This window comes from Neoarius graeffei, chromosome 3 (assembly GCF_027579695.1).
Source record: "Neoarius graeffei isolate fNeoGra1 chromosome 3, fNeoGra1.pri, whole genome shotgun sequence".
Lineage (NCBI taxonomy): Eukaryota > Metazoa > Chordata > Actinopteri > Siluriformes > Ariidae > Neoarius > Neoarius graeffei.
This window is the reverse complement of record NC_083571.1, coordinates 115,409,963-115,427,775: the sequence shown is the minus strand read 5'-3', so window position 1 is coordinate 115,427,775 and position 17,813 is coordinate 115,409,963.

The following is a 17,813-nucleotide window of genomic DNA, read 5'->3' as shown; positions in this document are numbered from 1 at the left end:
GTTTGTCTCTATGTATCAGCCCTGTGATGATCTGGTGACTTGTCCAGGGTGTACTCTGCCTCTCACCCATAGTCAGCTGGGATAGGATCCAGCTTGCCTGCGAAACTGCACAGGATAAGCGGCTACAGATAATGGTTGGATGGATGGACTGGGAAATCTTAGAGCACTATCATCGCTTAGATAGTTCCATTCTTTGATGGCTTGATACGATGTCCTTTGTTTTCCCCCATTCATTTTTGCAGTTGTCAGTTGCATGCTCATTCACATCGAGAGACTTTTTATCATTGCCAGACCACCTAGGAGCATGTTTCTGGAAACCCTTAACAGCACAGGGAGAACATGCATAGAACCCACATACAGCACAGACAGTAACCCAGAGCCAGGATAGGACTGGTGACCTTGGAGACTAGATTATTGTAAGACCCTCATTTTTGGCATTTCTGGTCAAACTCCAAGATATTCAAAAATCAGTTGTTAGAGTCTTTACTCATCACAAACGCACTTCACACACACACACACACACACACAAAACTTCTCACATTCCACTCATTATCCATCCATTATCCATAACCGCTTATCCTGTGCAGGGTTGTGGGCAAGCTGGAGCCTATCCCAGTTGACTATGGGTGAGAGGCGGGGAACACCCTGGACAAGTCGCCAGGTTATCGCAGGGCTGATACATAGAGACAAACAACCATTCACACTCACATTCACACCTACGCTCAATTTAGAGCCACCAATTATCCTAACCTGCATGTCTTTGGACTGTGGGGGAAACTGGAGCACCCGGAGGAAACCCACGCGGACACGGGGAGAACATGCAAAATCCACACAGAAAGGCCCTCGCCGGCCATGGGGCTCGAACCCAGAACCTTCTTGCTGTGAGGTGACAGTGCTAACCACTACACCACCTGGCCACCCTATTATTATTATTATACTACATACACTCACCGACCACTTTAATAGGAGCTGGTTCTTGATTCTAAGATCCCTCTTCTTGGCTGCAGGACTGGAACCCAATGTGCTCTTTTCTCTCTGTATGTGAGGACTGGAACCCCATGTGCTCTTCTCTCTCTGTTGCATGCTGACATACTTTTCTACTCACCACGGTTGTAAAGAGCTGCTATGAGTTACTATAGCCTTCCTGGCAAAAAAGCTCTGTCCATTTTCCCCTGACCCTCTCTTATCAACAAGGCGTTTGTTTCCACCCACAGAACTGTCACTCTCACTCACTCACTCGATGTTTATTTTTTGTTTTCCGCACCATTCTGTCTGTGTAAACTCTCGAGACTGTTGTGTGTGAAAACCCCAGGAGGAGATCAGCAGGTTCTGAAATACTCAAACCACCAACCACCATCTGGCTCAAACCAACATCCATGCCACACTGAAAGAAAGAAAGAAAGAAAGAAAGAAAGAAAGTCACACTTCACTGTGAGATCACAATTTTTTCCCATTCTGATGTTTGAACATTGTGAACATTAACTGAAGCTCTTGATTTGGATCGGCATGATTTGATGCATCGTGCTGCTGTCGAGGGATCGGCTGATTACAGAACTGCATTAAATAGTACCAGGTGGATATTGGGGTGTTCCTAATAAGGTGGATGGTGAGTGTAACTCCAATGCATTTAACTACCAAGATATAGACAGAAAAATAGCCACTGGCTCTTACAAAGACAAAACATAAAACAGACATGTCTAGTACAGGCTCTACTTGAGTGCTGTGCCTGAGATTAATTGTAATTAATCCTTTTTTTTTTGGTGAAGTGTCATTGCTCACTCATTTATCACACTTACATCAGATCACAGGGCGACACGGTGGTGTAGTGGTTAGCGCTGTCGCCTCACAGCAAGAAGGTCCGGGTTCGAGCCCCGGGGCCGGCGAGGGCCTTTCTGTGCGGAGTTTGCATGTTCTCCCCGTGTCCGCGTGGGTTTCCTCCGGGTGCTCCGGTTTCCCCCACAGTCCAAAGACATGCAGGTTAGGTTAACTGGTGACTCTAAATTGACCGTAGGTGTGAATGTGAGTGTGAATGGTTGTCTGTGTCTATGTGTCAGCTCTGTGATGACCTGGCGACTTGTCCAGGGTGAACCCCGCCTTTCGCCCGTAGTCAGCTGGGATAGGCTCCAGCTCGCCTGCGACCCTGTAGAAGGATAAAGCGGCTACAGATATGAGATGAGATGAGACATCAGATCACATTTGCAATGCAGGAACATAGTGTTTGATGTTAGGCTCAGTGATTACATTTTAGTTTTCCTTTTCATTCATATTTTATAGTCATGTAGTTTTCTAACATGTGACTATCATAAAGATTAGATCTGGTGATTGTAATCTCTTCGTACTTCCCACTATAGGGATCCAGATTTATTTCGGCTCCTCTCCATAAGGCAAACAATGCATCACAGTATAACATTTCACTCAACTGAATCAGCAATATGAAAACAAACAAACAAACGAACAAAAAAACAGGTCAGTTTATAACATCATGGATAAAATGGACTACGAAAACACTCTCTTTAACATGGATTTGTGTTTTCAGTGTCCAAGCATAAGGTTCGCAACCCATCTCATGCTTTTATTGGTCTAATTTAAGATTTTAATTTCGCCTATATTCTACTTTAAAACCAAAGCATCCTTTAAGTTGATCAGAGCCATAAAGATGCATTCATTTTCCATATACATGTTACTCATCAACATTCAGAACCACACATTATCAACTGCTGGTGCAATCAAAGCAATATTATAGCCTGTAATAAAACTTGAAAATGTCAAATTAAGTGCTATTTTATACAGCCTTGTTAATTCAAAAAAAGGTCAATGGATTCTTTTTATTCAAGGAAATATAAGAAGTTTATTAATGACAAAGGTGGCAACATATCACTGGGTGATTTTATGAGCGAACTCAACTGTCTGAATTTTACATGCTGCACATTATGCGAATGGAATCGCTGTGCGATTGTCACCATCTCCCTTTTATTTGAGTGCTGGAAATCCCAGTAATGCAGGACAAAGATGCATCAAAATCACAAGTCTGTTATTCATTCAGTATAAAAATAAACTGGTCTTTCTGTTATGCTGTCATGGGCATTTTGCTGTCATGGTTTGGGTCTGCTTGAGACAGTAGTCACTACAAATCAATCCAAAGTTCTGCAGATTGAACCCCTTTAGGGTTCCTATAAGGAAACATTTCTATCCTGATGGGAATGGTCTCTTCCAGGATGACTCCGCCCCCATTCACAGGGTGCAGTGACTCAATGAATTGTTTCATGAGGATAACCGTTCTGTAAATCATGTGCCATGGCCTTGAGAGTTGCCAGATCTCAACCCAGTTGAACTCTGATGGGAGATTTTTGGAGTGACGTGTTACACATTGCTCTTCACCACCATCAACAAAATATTGTGTGAATATCTTTTGGAAGAATAGTGCTCCACACTGTTCCAGTACAGTTCCAGAGACTTGGTACAATCCGTGCCAAGGTGACTACTGGGTCGTGACCTGCCTAACACCTTACATTTCAAGTTGAATTTTGCTTTAATTTCTCTCCTGTCTCTATGCACATACAGTATGTACAGTTAGGTCCATAAATATTTGGACAGAGACAACATTTTTCTAATTTTGGTTCTGTACATTACCACAATGAATTTTGAACAAAACAATTCAGATGCAGTTGAAGTTCAGACTTTCAGCTTTAATTCAGTGAGTTGAACAAAATGATTGCATAAAAATGTGAGGAACTAAAGCATTTTTTAAACACAATCCCTTCATTTCAGGGGCTCAAAAGTAATTGGACAAATTAAATAATTGTAAATAAAATGTTCATTTCTAATACTTGGTTGAAAACCCTTTGTTGGCAATGACTGCCTGAAGTCTTGAACTCATGGACATCACCAGATGCTGTGTTTCCTCCTTTTTAATGCTCTGCCAGGCCTTTACTGCAGCGGTTTTCAGTTGCTGTTTGTTTGTGGGCCTTTCTGTCTGAAGTTTAGTCTTTAACAAGTGAAATGCTGCTCAATTGGGTTGAGATCAGGTGACTGACTTGGCCATTCAAGAATATTCCACTTCTTTGCTTTAATAAACTCCTGGGTTGCTTTGGCTTTATGTTTTGGGTCATTGTCCATCTGTATTATGAAACGCCGACCAATCAGTTTGGCTGGATTTGAACACACAGTATGTCTCTGAATACCTCAGAATTCATCCGGCTGCTTCTGTCCTGTGTCACATCATCAATAAACACTAGTGACCCAGTGCCACTGGCAGCCATGCATGCCCAAGCCATCACACTGCCTCCGCCGTGTTTTACAGATGATGTGGTATGCTTTGGATCATGAGCTGTACCACGCCTTCACCATAATTTTTTCTTTCCATCATTCTGCTAGAGGTTGACCTTGGTTTCATCTGTCCAAAGAATGTTCTTCCAGAACTGTGCTGGCTTTTTTAGATGTTTTTTAGCAAAGTCCAATCTAGCCTTTTTATTCTTGAGGCTTATGAGTGGCTTACACCGTGCAATGAACCCTCTGTATTTACTTTCATGCAGTCTTCTCTTTATGGTAGATTTGGATATTGACACGCCTACCTCCTGGAGAGTGTTGTTCACTTGGTTGGCTGTTGTGAAGGGGTTTCTCTTCACCATGGAAATTATTCTGCGATCATCCACCACTGTTGTCTTCTGTGGGCCTCCAAGTCTTTTTGCATTGATGAGTTCACCAGTGCTTTCTTTCTTTCTCAGGATGTACCAAACTGTAGATTTTGCCACTCCTAATATTGTAGCAATTTCTCGGATGGGTTTTTTTGTTTTCGCAGCTTAAGGATGGCTTGTTTCACCTGCATGGAGAGCTCCTTTGACCGCATGTTTTCTTCACAGCAAAATCTTCCAAATGCAAGCACCACACCTCAAATCAACTCCAGGCCTTTTATCTGCTTAATTGAGAATGACATAATGAAGGAATTGCCCACACCTGCCCATGAAATAGCCTTTAAGTCAATTGTCCAATTACTTTTGGTCCCTTTAAAAACAGGGTGGCACATGTTAAGGAGCTGAAACTCCTAAACCCTTCATCCAGTTTTAATGTGGATACCCTCAAATGAAAGCTGAAAGTCTGGACTTTATGTCCATGTCCATTATATAACTATAACTTGAATATGTTTCAGTAAACAGGTATAAAAAGAAAATTTGTGTCAGTGTCCAAATATATATGGACCTAACTGTATGTATATGTGTTCCAGTGTTGTAGTCGAGTCACTAAGCCTCTATTCCGAGTCCCGTCTTGAGTCACCAGTGTTCAAGTACAAGTCAAGTCCAAGTCATTAAAGAAAATTTCGAGTTGAGTTGAATCCGAGTCAAGTCCACTATTCAGGTCAAGTCAAGTTTATTTGTATAGTGCTTAAACAGCTTTACAGAATTTTAATGACTTTAAACATGAGCTAATTTTATCCCTAATCTATCCCCAATGATGAAGCCTGTGGCGACGGTGGCAAGGAAAAACTCCCTCAGACGACATGAGGAAGAAACCTTGAGAGGAATCAGACTCAAAAGGGAACCCATCCTCATTTGAGTGATAACAGATAATATGATTATAACAGTTTTAACATAAAGTCAGTTTTGTTGATGTTATAAACTCTTCATTGATGGAAACTTGAGTGCAAACCTGTTCATGACAACTGCAGTCCTGAAGTTAGCAAGTCAACTGTAGTCCTCAGCCATAAAAGCATTACTGTAAGAGTCCAGAGCATCTTCCAAGTGCCACTTTCAACTGTCCATATGGGGCCGTCCTCCACAGGAGCGACGTGATGAGACTCCAGCCAGATGTAGGGCATCAGGATGGATCAGACAGGTCTGAGGAGCAGAAGAGGTCAGCATCTCAATCTCAGGAGTGACATGTAACTCAGAGGGACAGACAGAGTGGGGGGGAGAGAAAGAGAAAGAAAGAAATCACTACTTTATTCATCACACACTTGTGAAATTCCTCTCTGCATTTAACCCATCTGAAGCAGTGAACACACACATGCGCACACACATGTGAACAATGAACACACACACACACACATACTCAGAGCAGTGGGCAGCCATGCTAACAGCACCCGGGGAGCAGTTGGGAATTAGGTGCCTTGCTCAAGGGCACCTCAGCCCAAGGCCGTCCCATATAATATGACTAACCTGCATGTCTTTGAACTGTGGGGGAAACCGGAGCACCCAGAGGAAACCCACGCAGACAGAGGGAGAACATGCAAACTCCACACAGAAAGACTTGAACCCAGAACCTTCTTGCTGTGAGGTGACCATGCTAACCACTTACACCACCGTGCCGCCCCCACAGGTTGTTAGGTATGCCCAGTATACATTTTGCGCTGAGTGCAAACAGGGACTCTGGCAAAACTAACTATGACAGCATAACTAAAAGGGGAGAGCCAGAAGGTAACACAGGCATGAGGGAGCCCCGGGACATAAAGCAGCAGCCACTATACTGTCAACAAACTTGAGTGAGCGAGTGAGTGGGGACTGACAGCATCCATACATCCCAGTTTACCAAAACACTCTGTCTGAGGACCCTCCAGATCTACTCCTTTACCTCATAAACACCATTAACAAAAGGCTTGACTAAACAGATATGTTTTCAGCCTAGACTTAAATGCTGAGACTGTGTCTGATTCCCGAACACTACTTGGAAAGCTGTTCCATAACTGTGAGGCTTTGTAAGAAAAGGCTTTGTAAAAAAAAAAGTCTTTGATCTGAGTCGAGTCCAAGAACAAGACTCTAACTGCACCATTTGACAGTGGCTGTTGCTGTCTTTCTGTGAAAACATTTACAGCATGTGCGCGAAAGTCCACTTGGTGCATGCGCTGTCCGGAGTGCGCCTGAGAGTCTATCTGATGCACATGCCAAGGCGCGCAGGTGTGACACTCTTACACGAAATTCGTATAAAAATTAACATAGATATAAATATCTTATGCCAAATAAGATATTTATATAAGATATTAAGGGTGGCACGGTGGTGTAGTGGTTAGCACGGTCGCCTCACAGCAAGAAGGTTCCAGGTTCGAACCCAGCGCCCGGCGAGGGCCTTTCTGTGCGGAGTTTGCATGTTCTCCCCGTGTCTGCGTGGGTTTCCTCCGGGTGCTCCGGTTTCCCCCACAGTCCAAAGACATGCGGTTAGGTTAATATGGGACGACCTTGGGCTGAGGTGCCCTTGAGCGAGGTACCGAACCCCTGACTGCTCCCCGGGCGCTGTGTGTGGCTGCCCACTGCTCTGGGTGTGTGTACGCATGTGTTCACTGCTTCAGATGGGTTAAATACAGAGGATGAATTTCACTGTGCTTGAAGTGTGCATGTGACAAATAAAGGTTTCTTCTTCAAATTATTATGGCATGTTACAAAAAATAAAGAAAAAATCCAAGTCCTTGTCTCCAATTTATGAGTCCGAATGCAGTTAATATACGAGTCTGAGTCCAAGTCCGAGTCATCAGTGCTCAAGTCCAAGTCAGTTCATGAGTCCTTAAAATTAGGGCATGAGTCGGACTCAAGTCCGAGTCCTGGACTCGAGTACTACAAGCCTGATGTGTTTCTATATCCTATATGTTCTTTAACATTACAAAGGCATGGCTGTGGAAAAAGAAGATGCATGGTTGTGTCCCCTCTGTCCCCAATAGAATATGTGAAGAATTTTGAAACGGAAAAAGTATGACAATGATGACTCCGTCCTGTTACACACATTAAGACCTGTTTGCAGAAAGAACGGGACAAAATAACACCCAAAACGCTTCATCACTTGGTGTCTTCAGTCCCTAAACATCTTTTAAGTGTTGTGAGAAGGAATGACAACATTATAAAGTGGTAAATGCTTTATTGCCCAAAATTTTTGAAATGTGTTCCAAGAATCGAAATGTGTTTATTTTGAAACAACAATAAAAGTCATGATGTAAAACTTGAAGTAATGTGCTGTTGTATTGTTTTGAGTGCAATTCAGGTCAAATATTATTTACAAATCATTGTTTTCAGTTTTAATTTAAATTTCAACATACTATCCCAACTTTTTCTGATTTGAGATTGTATTGCTTATCAGTTCAGATTGCCCTGATATGAAACGGCCACTTCTATCAAAGAAACCAGACAAAAAAAAAAAAATCTTTACAGAAAACAAAAAAAAAAAGGAGTTGGCTGCTTTTGCACCTGAAGTCTTCAATTTTTCAAGAGGCTCGATGCATTGATATTGATGTGTGTTGCCTAACAGTGGTGATTATAATTTACTAGAAACCTTAGCTGACTTTTAGCTAAAGTTTTGTTTGACTCTGTTTAACAAGTGCTCAAAGACATATTCCAGGTAGGTTCTTACTCCTTTCATTTAGTCACATTGGTATGATGTAACATTAGCAAGTACAGTGTCTTGCAAAAGTATTCATCCGCCTTGGAGTTTGTCCTGTTTGGTTGCATTACAAGCTGGAATTAAAATGGATTTTTGGAGGGTTAGTGCCATTTGATTTACACAACATGCCGACCACTTTAAAGGTGTAAATTGTTTTTTATTGTGACACAAAATATAATTAAAATGAAAAAAAAAAACAGAAATCCCTCCAAAGTCAATACTTTGTAGAGCCACCTTTTGCTGCAATTACAGCTGCAAGTCTCTTGGGGTATGTCTCTATTAGCTTAGCACATCTAGCCACTGGGATTTTTGCCCATTCCTCAAGGCAAAACTGCTCCAACTCCTTCAAGTTAGATGGGTTGTGTTGGTGTACAGCAATCTTCAAGTTATCCCACAGATTCTCAATTAGATTGCGGTCTGGGCTTTGATTAGGCCATTCCAAGACATTTAAATGTTTCCCTTTAAACCACTCCAGTGTAGCTTTAGCAGCATGTTTAGGGTCATTGTCCTGCTGGAATGTGAACCTTCGCCCCAGTCTCAAACCTCTGGCCGACTCGAACAGGTTTTCCTCCAGAATTGCCCTGTATTTAGTGCCATCCATCTTTCCTTCAGTCCTGACCAGCTTTCCTGTCCCTGCAGATGAAAAATATCCCCACAGCATGATGCTGCCACCACCATGCATCACTGTAGGAATGGTGTTCTCAGGGTGTTGGGTTTGCGTCACACACGGCCTTTCCTCTGATGGCCAAAAAGATATATTTTAGTCTCAATTGACCAGAGAATTTTCTTCCATGTGTTTGGGGAGTCTGCCACATGCTGTTGAACAAACTCCAAATGGGTTTTCTTAAGCAATGACTTTTTTCTGGCCACTCTTCCATAAAGCCCCACCCACTCTGTGGAGTGTACAGCTTAAAGTGGTCCTATGGACAGATACTCCCATCTCCGCTGTGGATCTTTGCAGCTCCTTCAGTGTTATCTTTGGTGTCTTTGTTGCATCTCTGATTAATGCCCTCCTTGCCCGGTCTGTGAGTTTTGGTGGGCGGGGCCTTCTCTTGTCAGGTTTGTAGTGGTGCCATATTCTTTCCATTTTGCTATAATGGATTTAATGGAGCTCCGTGGGATATTTAAAGTTTGGGATATTTTTTATAACCCAATCCTGATCTATACTTCTCCACAACTTTGTCTCTGACCTGTTTGGAGGTTCCTCAGTTCTCATGTTGCTTGCTTAGTAGTGTTGCAGAGTCAGGGTCCTTCCAGGACAGGTTGATTTATACAGACATCATGTGACAGATCATGTGACACTTTGATTACACACAGGTGGATCTTAGGGCTCTGTCACACTACGACGTTCTCACCAGCGTTCGAGTAACGTGTTGCGAAACGCAGAGGAACGTCGAGAACGTTAGAAAAAAGTTACAAGAAAGTTAGACGAGCGTCGGCAAACGTTGGGGAACGTCGAGGGACGTCGGCGAACGCTGAGGGTGAAAAATAGTTTTGGGTGTGCACAAAAATTCAGGACGTTCTATCAAAACGCTACTTACATGTTAGAGGAACGTTACACGAAAGTTTGCGGGCGTTACTCGAACGTTACTCGAAAGTCAGGACGTTCCCTGGACGCTAGGCGGACGCCGGCCCATCAGGGTCGAGTGTCCAGCGCGTGCCTAGCGCTTGGGTAACGCTTGCCTAACGCCTGTGTAACGTCCATCGAACGTCTGTCCAGCGTGTCGCCAACGTTTTTCAGCGTTCGTCAGCGTTCGCCGAGCGTTCTTAACGCTCATGTAACGCTCTTTCAACATCTTTCTAACGTCTGTCAGTGTTCTGAATTTTTCCAGCGTCTGTGTAACGTCCAGAACATTACCTGGACGCAAGGCAGACGCTACCCAAACGCTATGATAACGCTATCAAAGCGCTGTGGACGCTATGAGAACGCTAGGTTTTGCTGCTATTTTGGACCACAAACGTCGCCTGACACTGAGGGAACGTTGGCTGAGCGTTACCCAAGCGTTACAAGACATCGTTGACCTAGAAACTTAATTTGAAGAACGTCGACGTTCCCCGGCGTTTCTCAAATTTTTAAAAACGCAACCAAACGTCGAACAAAATGCTATAGTGTGACAGGGCCATTAATCAACTAATTAGGTGACTTATGAAGTGAACTAGTTGGACCAGCTCTTATTTAGGGGTTTCATACGAAAGGGGGTGAATATTTATGCATACTCCAGATTTCTGTTTTTTTTTTTCATCTTAATTATTGTTTGTGTCACAATAAAACAGCAACTTGCACCTCTAAAGTGGTCGGCATGTTGTGTAAATCAAATGGTTCTAAGCCCCCCAAAATCCATTTTAATTCCAGCTTGTAATGCAACAAAACAGGACAAACACCAAGGGGGATGAACACTTTTGCAAGACACTATAAATGGCAGTAATGCAACACTGTGGATGCCAGCTGCCGTAAAACCCAAAAGAAGAAGAAGGTAAATCTGTGCAGGACCACACGGACTTCCTCTGTCTGCTTGACTGCACAAAGCAAATTTTAATTTGAGGGGACTAAAATTTAATCCCCTCAAATTAAATAACTTCCCAGCCACAGAATGGCCCGATATTTTGAGATATTACAGAAATAAACATCTCACAATGGCCAAATTTCAGCGGGAACTAAATTTCACCAATTTTATGAAATCAAAGGGTTGTCTTGCTTTAATGGCACAAACATGGACATTATGAACATCAGACACTTTGTTAGAAGAGAAAAATAATCCTATATCATAAATTCCTTAATTTGTCTGTATTAATGCACTTTACTAGCTAACTAGCTCACTCTACTGCCATTTGTGGTTGTAACTTTGTATTGTAGCTTGACAAAGGTTTGCTGAAGTAATCCCGAGCCCATGTGGCTATATCAGCGATAGATGAATGATCTATAGGTTCTTGATGCAGTGCCGTCTGAGGGATCGGAGTTCACAGGTGTTCAGATTAGGCTTGCGCCCTTGCCCTTTACACACCGAAATTCCTCCAGATTCCTTGAATTGTTTAATGACATTATGCACTGTAGGGGGTGAAATATCCAAATCAGGGAGTTTTTCTTTGCCATTGTCACCTCAGGCTTGCTCATTAGAGATAAATTTATCCATTCGTATGTTCTCATCTCATTATCTCTAGCCGCTTTATCCTTCTACAGGGTCGCAGGCAAGCTGGAGCCTATCCCAGCTGACTACGGGCGAAAGGCGGGGTACACCCTGGACAAGTCGCCAGGTCATCACAGGGCTGACACATAGACACAGACAACCATTCACACTCACATTCACACCTACGCTCAATTTAGAGTCACCAGTTAACCTAACCTGCATGTCTTTGGACTGTGGGGGAAACCGGAGCACCCGGAGGAAACCCACGCGGACACGGGGAGAACATGCAAACTCCACACAGAAAGGCCCTCGCCGGCCCCGGGGCTCGAACCCAGGACCTTCTTGCTGTGAGGCGACAGCGCTAACCACTACACCACCGTGCCGCCCCATTCGTATGTTTAAAATCTTTATTTTTCTGTCAAGCTGCTTTATGACAATATCTATTGTTAAAAGCACGATACAAATAAATCGACTTGACTATAAATTATTATGTTAGCTATCACTTTTTAAGCCTGGCCAATTTGGTTCCTGAGCAACACATTAGAGCTTTTACTTGCCCTTTGGACGAGCTAATGTGGTGGTTGATTGATTACAATGAGCACCATTGTATATACCGTTCTAACTTTACTGTCATTGCACATATACACAAGCATATAGAATAACAAAATCCATCTCCTGTTACTCTCAAATCAAAACATGTCTTTTCGCTCTAAGTGGGGCAGAGTTGCTTACTTTAGAACATGTGTCCATGCTGATTGTGTTTGCTTGGAAAGTCTGCTTTTTCAGGGGTCAATAAGCAGAACAGACCCTGAGGAACAAGAACAACAGCCATCACTGCTTTTAATCAACAGCCAAGTGGTGCGACTGTCTCCAATCCTGCTGGATTTGATGTCAAGCTTTACTGATCCAGTAATGCCGGGCAAAACAAAAATTCAGAGCTCAGCTCCAAGCTCATCAACACAATTGAGCAAAAATTAGAGGGAACAGCTTTGTAGTGGTTCTCTTAAGAACAGAGCATGTTATCACATGTAAGTTGTTGCTAGATCCATCAGAGGCATGCATTCCGTAAATTGATCATATGTTGAATGAGTTGCAGCTGAGACAGCTGTAATTAATTACACTGTGTTGTTTATCTCTCGGTTAATTCCCGTCCTGGCCATAATCTGATGATGAATTTAAAGTATGTAGAGAAATCACTGTGACTGATCACACTGTGATGGGTCGTTGTTGCGGATGTTGCATCCTTAGTGAATGAATGGTGTCAGGAAAGAGCCTGATTTATGCTCAAAACCTGATGATCTCACCTTAATTCCAGGAATGCTTGACATTTATATTCAGCTACAATAATTCTAAATAACCATGATGATCTTGCCATCCATCCATCCATCCATCCATCCATCCATCCATCCATCCATCCATCCATCCATTTTCTTCCACTTATCCAAAGTCGGGTCACGGTGGCAGCAGGCTAAGGGCCTCTGCATGCTCTTGCGACAAGGCTTTCGCAGATAGCTTTCCGCAGACAGTTGTAATTTATCGTTGAGCGGGGAGTAATAGGCGTGCGCGATGTTATTCACCGCCACAACACAAGGGGGCGCGAAGTCGCGAAATCGCTAGGAGTAGTTGGTGGGTGTGGTTAGTGGAGTGTTTATCCTCCGGTTACTTATAATGACTAGAACTGGAGTCGTATAGATGTCCGTACTTCCTCACTTCCTCGATCAACCGCTCTTTGTGCTGCTCCATCTTCGCTCGTGTTTTTAAAAATGGCGGTCGTGAAAACAAAACAAACCGGGAAAGTAGGGAAGCGGAAGTGCGTGTACAGCGGATGTAGAGTGGACCAATCAGAGCCCTCTTGTCTGCGACGCTGTCTGCGAGGCTTCTGCGGTGGTCACAATTTTTGGGAGGTGGCGCAGAGCGTCTGCGAAGGGGGGGGCTACGCAGACGCCATCTGCGAGGACTGCGTTGTCAGCATAAATTGGCCTTAAGAAGCAGGGTATTCCAGGCGTCCATCTCCCCAGCAACGCTTTCCAGTTCCTCCTGGGGGATCCCAAGGCACTCGATCCAAGGCCAGATTAGATATATAATCTCTCCAGCATGTTCTGGGTCTACCCCGAAGTCTCCTCCCAGTTGGACATGCCCGGAAAACCTCCAAAGGAAGGCGCCCAGGAGGCATTCTAATCAGATGCCCGAATCACCTCAGCTGACTCCTTTTGACATGAAGGAGCAGCGGCTCTACTCCGAGATCCCTCCAGGTGTCTGAGCTGCTCACCCTATCTCTAAGGGTGAGCCCAGCCACCCTACAGAGAAAGCTCATTTCAACCACTCGTATCCGCGATCTCATCCTTTCGGTCACTACCCAAAGCTCATGACCATAGGTGAGGGTTGGAACATAGATTGACTGGTAAATCGAAAGCTTTGCCTTCCAGTTCAGCTCCCTCCTTCCGGCTCAGCTCGATCAGGATGGATGGATGGATCTTAAGTAGTGGAAATCCTTCACCAAAGCATCCAGTCCTGCTGGAGGTATTAGAATCAAGGTCTGCTTAGTTCTACGAGATGTGTGGAAATCAGAGATTACACTCTGGACCTATGGAAGCTAGAACATCAGTCTGATGCCCTCACAGATTTCTGATGAAGTCAGGGTCAGAGGTTGACTCGTACATCTCTCAGGAGGGCACTCTACTCAGCTGAAGTTGATTTGTTTACACTAAAGAACATTGCGTTAGTTAAGAACTAATTTACTGCCAGAGTCCAGGCTGTGTACAGCATGTGGCACAACATTTCGCAACAGTTCTGAAATCCCTGTTAATTCCCATTTTATTGATATATGTTGAACATTAAAGCGAGATGGCCTTTCGATTTCATAAAATCTGTGAAATTTAGTTCCCTCTGAAATTTGGTCATTGTGATACATATTTATTTCTGTAATATCTTTAAAAAAAAAGTCATTCTGTGGCTGGGAAGTTATTTAATTTGAGGGGATTTAAGGAAATAATGTTCATGAAATCGCTCGCTTGGCGCAGTCAAGCAGACAGAGGAAGTCCGCATGCGCATATGCAGGTTTACCTTCTTCTTCTTTTGGGTTTTAGCTGGTATCCACAGTGTTGCATTACTGCCATCTACAGGTTTCCCTTTGAGCGTGCACTGACAGTTCCATCATTCTGTCGCTAAACGAACAGCTGATCACACCGAGGTGCTCGCTGAGTGCCCATATTTATTAGTTTGGTCCTGCGTTTCCTTTCCTTCGTATATAACATAACGTCTTTTCTTCTTGCTTTCTGTTACTGTAGTCAGTCTTTCACATTTCATTCGCACACTCGCGTCCTCCATTTTTCTCTCCTGTTTCAAATTTGTATCCCACAATGCCTTGTGTGAACGGGGAAAGCCCACCACGTGATGCATGATGTGGTATCTTGAATTGGGTCATGGTGAAGCAGGAAAAAATAGGAGAATTTAGAGCCATGTAGCTCTAATTTCATTAATTGTTCTATTAGAAAAAAAATACTAATAAAATTGGAAGTCTGTGATTCGAATTCAGTAGCTTTCAGTCCACTAAACAAACCAAATAGAGTGTCAGAGAAAATTCTTTTTATGACCTATACTTGAAAAATCTGAAATTCAGTCTACATTTAATTTATTATGTTTTAAGAAAGTTAGTTTAGTGGATTTTTTTTAAATTCAAATTTCAAGAGAAGGTAATTAAACAATAGATAATAAGTGTTCATTATAATCAACATTAGGCCCCTTTTCTAATTTTCTGTACATTCCTATATGGTGAGAATCAGCTTGAATATACAGTACAGTGCCCTCTACTATTATTAGTCTGTGTCTATCTGTATGTATATATGTGTCTTATATATGTTTTAGTTTGTGTCCCTAGTCTTTATGTTATATGTTGGAACCTGTACCATGCCGTACTGAAAAAAAATTCCACCTGCTTGCAGTGTGGTCATTAAAGAATCATTCATTCATTCATTCATTCATTCATTAGCACCCCTTGTAAAGATTAGTAAAAAGGGTTAGAAAAAATCCACCTTTTGGTGAAATGCATCTTGAATTGAACTAAATTTATTCAGAGAAAAAGCATTCCTCATCAAGAAACAATTATTTTCAACAAAAACACGTGTCACTATTACAGACACTCCTGCATTTATTATTTCTGCAACCTCCTTTGCAGTAAAACAGCACTGCATCTTCTCCGCTAATATTTTACAAGGTTAGAGATCCAGAGCAGGGCATCTGAGACCATTCTTCTTTACACAATCTCTCCAGATCATCCATTGTCCTCAGCCTTCTCTTTTTCTCTCTCCTCTTCAGCTCAGCCCACAGGTTTTCACTGGGGTTCAGAAGCTTGATTCTGTACTCAGTGAACCATTTTTGTGTTGATTTGGACATATGCTTTGGATCATTGTCCTGCTGGAAGATCCAGTGATGACCCAGTGTTAGTTTCCTGACAGAGGCAGCCAGATTTTAATTTAAAATGTCCTGGTATTTCATGGAGTCCATGATTCCATGGACCCTAACAAGGTTTCCAGGGTCTCTGGAGGAAAAAGAGCCCCAAAGCATCACAGTTGGGATCAGGTTCCTTTCATTACAGCCATCCTTCTTTTTACACCAAACCCACCTTGAGTGTTTATTGCCCAAAAGCTCCATTTTTATTACATCAGACCATAGAACATGATTCTAGTAAAAGATGCTTACGTTTGTGGTTAACTGACAGAAAAGGCTTTTTTCTGTCAAACCTTCCAAATAATCTGTTGGCATGGAGGTGGCGTCTGATGGTGGTTTTGGAGATTTGGAAAGCCCAAGATTTTTCTTTTTTTTTTTTGCCTCTCTTACCCTCTTCCTCACTGTACATTGGGGTAAAATAAACTTGGGTCCTCTTCCAGGTGAGACTGTAACAGTTCCAGTTGGTGTCCACCTTTATTTTTATTATTGCCCTAACAGTAGAAATGAACATTTTCAGGTGAGTTGCTATTTTTTAAATAACCATTCCCGGACTTATGAAGATCAACACACTTCTTCTCCCTCATTTGGTTTGTGTGTTCTCTTATCTTTCCTGTGTTGATGTTGAGTGGAATTTGGCCTCTGGGTCATCTCATATTTGTTCCCCAGTTAATCAGGAAATCATGGATTACAACTTAGAAGTTGCTACACATGCCAGTCTACTAAAAATGTACAATTTAAATAGGAAACATATTTCAGTTAACCCTCGACTGTGTTCACTGTAATCTCCAGGGTGCGAATAATAGTGGCTTTTGTTGAAAATAATTATTTCTTGATGAGGGATTTTGTAACCCTTTTTCTTAATCTTTAGAAGGGGTGCCAATAATTATAGAGGGCAGTGTGTGTACAGAACTTTGGCAGGAATAAACAGAAATAGAATACAATGTTTGATCTTGTGTCCCAGTCATGTCTATATGTACATTTAAGGGCCAAGTACTGACCTCCTTAAAGATATAAGCACTTTCTGAACTAAAATATCCTGGTACTTTCACACCAACCCTGCTCATACATCTAATTCTAGGTTTTTTTTTAACTAATTATGTGCTTTTATATCTAGTAGCTGATTGTGCATCTCTCTTTTGTCCTGAAAGCTCTTTAAAACTCTTTTTTTCAATATGATCATTCGTGGGGCGGCACGGTAGTGTAGTGGTTAGCGCTGTCGCCTCACAGCAAGAAGGTCCGGGTTCGAGCCCCGTGGCCGGCGAGGGCCTTTCTGTGTGGAGTTTGCATGTTCTCCCCGTGTCCGCGTGGGTTTCCTCCGGGTGCTCCGGTTTCCCCCACAGTCCAAAGACATGCAGGTTAGGTTAACTGGTGACTCTAAATTGAGCGTAGGTGTGAATGTGAGTGTGAATGGTTGTCTGTGTCTATGTGTCAGCCCTGTGATGACCTGGCGACTTGTCCAGGGTGTACCCCGCCTTTCGCCCATAGTCAGCTGGGATAGGCTCCAGCTTGCCTGCAACCCTGTAGAACAGGATAAAGAGGCTACAGATAATGAGATGAGATGATATGATCATTCGTCACATTTATTTTAATCACGCCTTTGAAGCATCAGCAGATTTGTTACATATTATTTTGAGTAACGTTTTTTTTGTCAAGTAAAAAGGTATATAATCTGGGATTGGCTCCAGCTTCCCCCATGACCCTGACAGATCATCAATATAGATAAACTGTGGATGGATGGATGGATGGATGGATTAAAAAGGTACATAGTTTCTCCAACTGTTTCATTGGAAAGTGTAAATGATTTTTACACATTTTTTTGTGAAGGGTGCCAATAATTCTGTCATTGATTGTTGAGTCTTGGGGCAATTGTCTTGTATGTAGCATAGA